The sequence below is a fragment of the Aplidium turbinatum genome, chromosome 3, assembly GCF_918807975.1.
Source record: "Aplidium turbinatum chromosome 3, kaAplTurb1.1, whole genome shotgun sequence".
NCBI lineage: Eukaryota > Metazoa > Chordata > Ascidiacea > Aplousobranchia > Polyclinidae > Aplidium > Aplidium turbinatum.
The window spans coordinates 35,682,574-35,689,031 of record NC_137474.1 but is presented as its reverse complement, the minus strand read 5'-3'; positions in this window follow the sequence as shown (position 1 = coordinate 35,689,031).

The window sequence follows — 6,458 nt, the reverse complement described above, 5'->3', positions numbered from 1 at the left end:
CAGTGGCGCCGCCAGACCTTCAACATTGGGGGGGCAAAATATTGACAGTGCAAGACAGTAGCATAGTCCAAAATTTTGAAAGGGGGGGTGTTGACAGCCGGCGGGCGAAGCCCGATGGCGTGTTCGCCGAAGGCGACACTTAGCGGCGGGGGGTCTGGGGGGCCTCCCCCAGAAATTTTTGAAAAATTACTTTCCGTTTGGTGCATTCTGAGAGCATTTTCAACAAAATTGTGGGTATGAATATTTCTGTAAAATGGTGCTGTCCAGTGGCATAGCAAAAGGATCTTCGGCATTTTTCGGAAATAAAGCTAAGTCTCTATGTTTTCTTGTTGCTAATTCAAGACTGAAATATTTGAATGTTTGGTATTGGCAAAACTCGCTCTTTTAATACAGTTTGGTTTAAAATTAGGCAAACTTTGTTTTAGAGACATAGATTGATTGCTTTTTTTTTGCGAGATTATTACAGTTTTTTTATTTATCAATTTTCTCTTTGGTTGATTCAAAAAACGATCTTATTCCGGTAAGTCACTAACTTTTATGCTCTGAAGTCAACCCAAAGTTTAGAAAACGTAACGTCATAGAGATCATACATCTTGATGAGTGTCAAACAAAAAGCTTTGAGACAATGAAGTTACTTTAGGTTATTTCTGATATATTCAAGTTTTGTATAACGAATAGCTGTTTAGATGTTAATCTAGATCGAACAAGCGATCTCAGCAGTTGCAGATGGCTTGCATCCTTGCACAGTTTGACGACAAATTACATCATAGGCTAAAACTTTTCTTGTAAACAATGTATTAACATCCGTAAATTCAATTTGAAGGGTTGAAACCCCCGAACCCCCTCCCTTGGCTACGCCACTGGTGCAAGACAATGGTATATTATTTAATTTCTCTTGTTTTCGACCAGGGCTGGAAAAAATGTTTAGCTTCCCGGGAATCTATTTTTTAGAGAAAAACCGCGGCTTACAATCACGATAATGAGAACCTTATATTTTACTGATCTACGGAGCTGACGTAAACCTTAAAAGTTATGTCGACATATTCTTGATGCCCCCCTTATCGATAATTGTTCTTTGTAGTACCGCTTTGAAGGTGAATTACGACTATGAACAAAAGAATAAATTTTAAACTTCATATTTGTATTGAAAATACATGACGTAATGTCTTCCAACCTTATCACATTTTTTTCATTACGTAATATTTACCACCACCAAACCACTTTTGACGATCGAATTTGTTAATTTATTATTCGGTAAAATGTTTAGATGATGTTACGTCATTACGCCGATTTGAGATATAATTTCATTCATGACGTCGTATGGATGAAAAACTTTTACAAGTTTTATACTCTGCTGAGATTAAAGAAGAAACATAAATGATAAATATTGGAGAAATTGAGTCTCCTTTACAACTTAAGAATCGAACAACTCAAAACTGCTGAAACAAAACGTTTTGTTTAAGTGAAAGAATCACTGCAAGCAACCAATGCTAAAATGCGCGCGGAAGAAGTCATGGGAGTGTGATGTATCAAAAATTTAACAGGTTGTTATTTTTCTACATCAATGTGACGTTAGTTAAAACTTTAAAAAGTCTATATCTTTGCTTCTGTAGAAAATCTTTTTATCTACTGTACAATTTAGTCATCAAGGTTTTCCATACTTTCTTTTAAGAGAGAGCTTGTAGAAACTTACAGAAAGGTTTGGCTTCATATCAAAGGGAAGTTTCAAATAGTTTCTTTTATGACCACAGAAGGATTTCAATAATTTATTTGTTAACAAAGTTTTTTTGTACTGTTGTATTTTTTTAATAAGTTTGAAAATAGTCCGAACACTTTCAAACTACCTTACATAACGCACAGGAGATACTTCACTTACTACTTTTATTAATGCGATTCACTTCGGAAAAATACATTATTTTTGGTTTTTAATTCACATAGAATTATCGTTCACTTTGTGGTATAATGAGGTAAAGAACCGAACTGAAGGTGTACTAAATTATTGCAGTCAACTCGATAAATTGTTTTGAAGTGATGACATTTAACACAACAGTTGTATTTTTTCTTCAACGTCAGTCACAATATTACATTGATTCAACACAAAAAATACTCAGGATAGAGAAACATGCAAACAGAAACTAATGAGGTAAATGACTTAGATTAGAGCAATTAAAAGTCAACAAAGTTTTTTCTTTGTTTGACGTTTATAAAACGTCAACAGCTTTATTTTCAGAGTTATCTGAGAAGTTTCAGAGTATTTGTGGCATAAAAAGTTCTTTTTCTTGTGTTTTTACAGTTGTTCAGTACAACACAAAATCTTTGCAAAGAAAAAACACAAATATATGCAACGGTATATAGATTTAAACATGAACCTGCATGTACGATGGGTACATAAGCCTATATGATATTTTTTAGTTCCGGTCCAAATTCTTAAATGTATTAATCAGTGGCTATAGGCAAGGGATATTAAAAAATGGTCAAAACTTAAATGTCATTTTCAATCAAGATAAAACGGTTTGAAAGTTTGATGATATATCCCATCGCACGCATCTGAAGATTTAATAGATTATGGGAAAAGCTGATTAAAAACGCTTGTCATTCATCAGTTACATTAGCTATACGCGCAACCAGCGCGTCGTAACTTAATTTAAACTATCGATTTATTGTTAGAATTTAACACATGCAAGACTCTGAAAAATGTATTTGCTTAAAGTGCACTGGAGCGTAACCAGTTTCAACTAGAAGGATAATAATCGTAGGATAATACATTGCAATGATGCAATATAGATGAGCGGAGTAAGCCACGCACGTACAACCAATTACCACTTTGTTTTTATCTTCTCAAGCTAGAGAATCCATAATAACCAACAGGTTTCTAGTAGGATATGAACTCTCTGAAACTAGGCTGCTTTAAACAAAATTTCCCACTTCTTATCGTACTGTATAAAGCACATTAAATATTTATTAACTAATTTTTTGACAGCAGTCAAAAGTTTAGTTAGCCCATTGGAAACAATGTGTCTTTATTCAATACTAACAGCTCAAATTTCTCAAATTGTAAGCTTTATGTCTAATCTATAATTCCAAACTTCTGTCATATAAACTAGCTGAAAAAGTAAATTGATTTAAAATTAGTTCCATACAATATGCGTTGTTCAAGCGCTAACATGCCCTTTTAAATAGCTTCCGTTAGCTATGCGACCAAATTGGTGAACAAATAAACTCTAAGATCAAGCTAAGCACCTAGACAGCCACTTTACTGGTCCAGATCTTTATCGGATTCGGTACGGATCTGAACACATCTTTACCGGGTCTGGACCAAATAGCTGTCTGGGTAGCCATGTTCAAATTTCGGTTGTGCGCTGAGCAACGTATATCAAGGACGGCTCTAAATTCAGGGGTATTTATTGAATAAAATATTTATTTACAGACAACAACAAGCGGAAACTTCGATCTGCTAACTTCGGTGACCTGCTCTGCTTTAGTGCTGGTGGTTTGAATCTCTACAACAGCGATGTTCAACTTGGGGATGACTGAGAAGTTTTCAGGAGACCGCGAGGGATTTGGGGCATCATATTTAAAAACACCAACAAAAATGTGATATTTTTAATACTTAAAAGTTGCTTTCGAAATTGCTAAACGAAAAGCTTCATACTACAGTATTGCAGAAACGTTAATGAAGCCATAATAGTTAAAAACTTTAAATTACGATACTTCTTTGGGAGGCTAGTGAACCAAAAGGTGACAACGTTTTCTTTCCAACACTACTGTTTAAAAACGCACAGTAATTTAGATATCCTATGTCGGAAGATGTACTGTAAAAGACAATGCTTTAAACAAATTTAAAGGATTTCCGCCGTACTAAAAGTTTTAAAAATACAGGTAATATACAGGACTGCAAAGCTCATTTTGATTGATCTTGTTTTAAAAATGGTTCTTCGGGTAGAAAGCTGTCAAACCAATATAAATCAACTACCAAAAAATATTGCTACATAATACTGCTCTATAAGTGTGCAAATTGCAAAACTACCAAAACTTTTTCGGGTAGAGAATAAACATCTCTTCAGTCAACCGATTTATTAATCAAAAAACAAACAAACCTTATGTCGGTGTACGAATAATTAACCGAATAAGGAACACTTACTAGATTGTCGCTTGTGTCATTGGTTGATGGTTGTGAGCGCATGTAAGAGATGTGAGGTGGCTGCTCTGCTGCATTCGTTTGTGAATTCATGAAAATATTTATTTTCTCCCTTGGAAGCTTTTCTTCAACGTGCAATGTAGTTATTTTGTTAGCATGAGGTCTGACGGCAGCTTTTGCTGGACTACTTGGATCTTCTACAGTCATCTGATCATCAGTGACGATTCCTTCATCAGTTGAAGGAGTCGTTGAATAGAATCCGGCTTTTCTTCCTGGAGAAGGCACAGTGAGACGATTGCTGTTTTCTTTCTCAAATGAAGACTCCTCCTGCTTTTTTCTCATCCCGAAGTCTTGCTCTGATTTTTTTTCAGGCCGCATTTCACAAGATGAAGAAGAACGATCGTCTCCACTTGCTGTTAGGACGCTGTCTCTTTCTGATGCAACAGCGGTTGAGTTTTTCCACGCAATTCTTTTGTTTATTGCATCACTGCTCACTATTTTCTCTTCTTCATACGATTTCTTGCCTGTGTTCTTTTTTGTGGATAAATTCAAATATGTTTTTCTATTGGTTACGATTTCTCTTTTATCCTCATCTAAATTGTTTGATATTTCATTTCTAGCAACTGAGTCATCATTTATTCTAACGGCTGTTTTTCCGTTGGAAGTCTGGAAAGCATTTTTCTTTTTTTCACGTTCGTTGTTTTTTCTCACAGTTCTGTTGCTATCGCTTTCGTCAAAGCCATCATCAGTTTCCTCTTCAACAACACGATGTCCAGCGTACATCAAGCAAGATCTCTCGTCTTCGTTACTGTGCATCAAATTATGAAGCGTTATTGCATTTTTTCTTTCCATTTCACAAACCTGTCTTAATGTTTGTTTACAGTGAAACGCTATTACATATATTTGTATTAGACTTTGCAATACAATAAGAGTCAAGAAATGTCTATGCATTTTAATTGCAAATGTTCCTTGGGCAAGATAAATAAGCAAGTGCGGGGACTGATTTCCCACAACGTTTCAACTGAACTTATACTGCCTTTGTAGCTTATTTGTTAAATACACAAGCAACATATGCTAATAACTAACAAATCACCTGAGTTTGGGCTAACGCTTACAAATGAATTTTCTGTGGCTAAGACAGTGCTAACATATAACTGCTTTCTTTGATCTTCCTTTTATAAACCTTTCAACAGAAGCGGGAACAACAGTAGATCAATTTCGGAAATTAAACATTAATCTTTTAGTAGGTAGACGAAGCCAATCTTGCTTCTTCATGTTCTGATGCATATCTTATGCCTATTTTCGCTTTTTCAGCTGACAAACAAAATTTTAACCAACAACCTTGCGCTGCGATTCTCTAGTTTTAATGCGGTAGCAGCTAAACACTGTTCTGTGTGTTCTGCGTAGGCTTACGCATGTTTTGGTTTTATAAAATAATATAGACCAGAGGTGGGCAAACTACGGCCCGCGGGTCGCATGCGGCCCGAGACAAGTTTCTGTGCGGCCCGCGAAAGCCTGAAGCAATTATATAAAGATTAATAATAAAATTGCTGGAAAAGCTTAATCACTATAAGGACTTAATTTAAACTTTTTTTGCATATATTTCATCTCGATAAAGATAAATTATAGTCTTTCTACAAGTAGGTTAATGACCAACTGCACAAACCTCATTAATGCTTTTGATACATGTGAGTTGTATTTAAATAAATAATTGAGACAAACGTTTTGTATGTCTTTTATGTAATATATAAAATCTCCATTTCTTTGGTCACTTTAAAATGAAATAAAAGTTTATATTGTAACTATTTTAGATTTTATGCTTTGGCTTATAATCTTGATTATACTATAGTGTGGGGTGGCCCTCAAACAAATTCACCGAGATAAAAAGTTTGCCCACCCCTGATATAGACCTAACTGCATGCATGCAGAAGCAATTCCATTTTTAAACAAAAAAGGATTTAAGCTTTGAGAAACCTTTCTTTTGGTGTTTATTCATTTGTCATGCTAAAGTAGTGAAATAGGCTGTAATGCGAGAACTAGGAGTGGAACCAGCAAGCAGCCTTTAGGGGGAAAATTTCAACAAAACGCAACGATGCAATATCGTAGCATCTAAGGGACACCGGGAAGCACGTGCCCACCTAATCATTTTGCCGTTACAATAAAAAAATTTTATTATTTTTTGAAACTTTTTTTTTAAGGTTTGTTTGAATTTTTTTTCCGAATTTTAAAGTATCAGTGATATGGAGAGAGGGGGTATGAGGCTCACTAATCACTTAAATTGTGCAATTCATGCACTTGAAGCTTTTCTGTTTTGCAAATT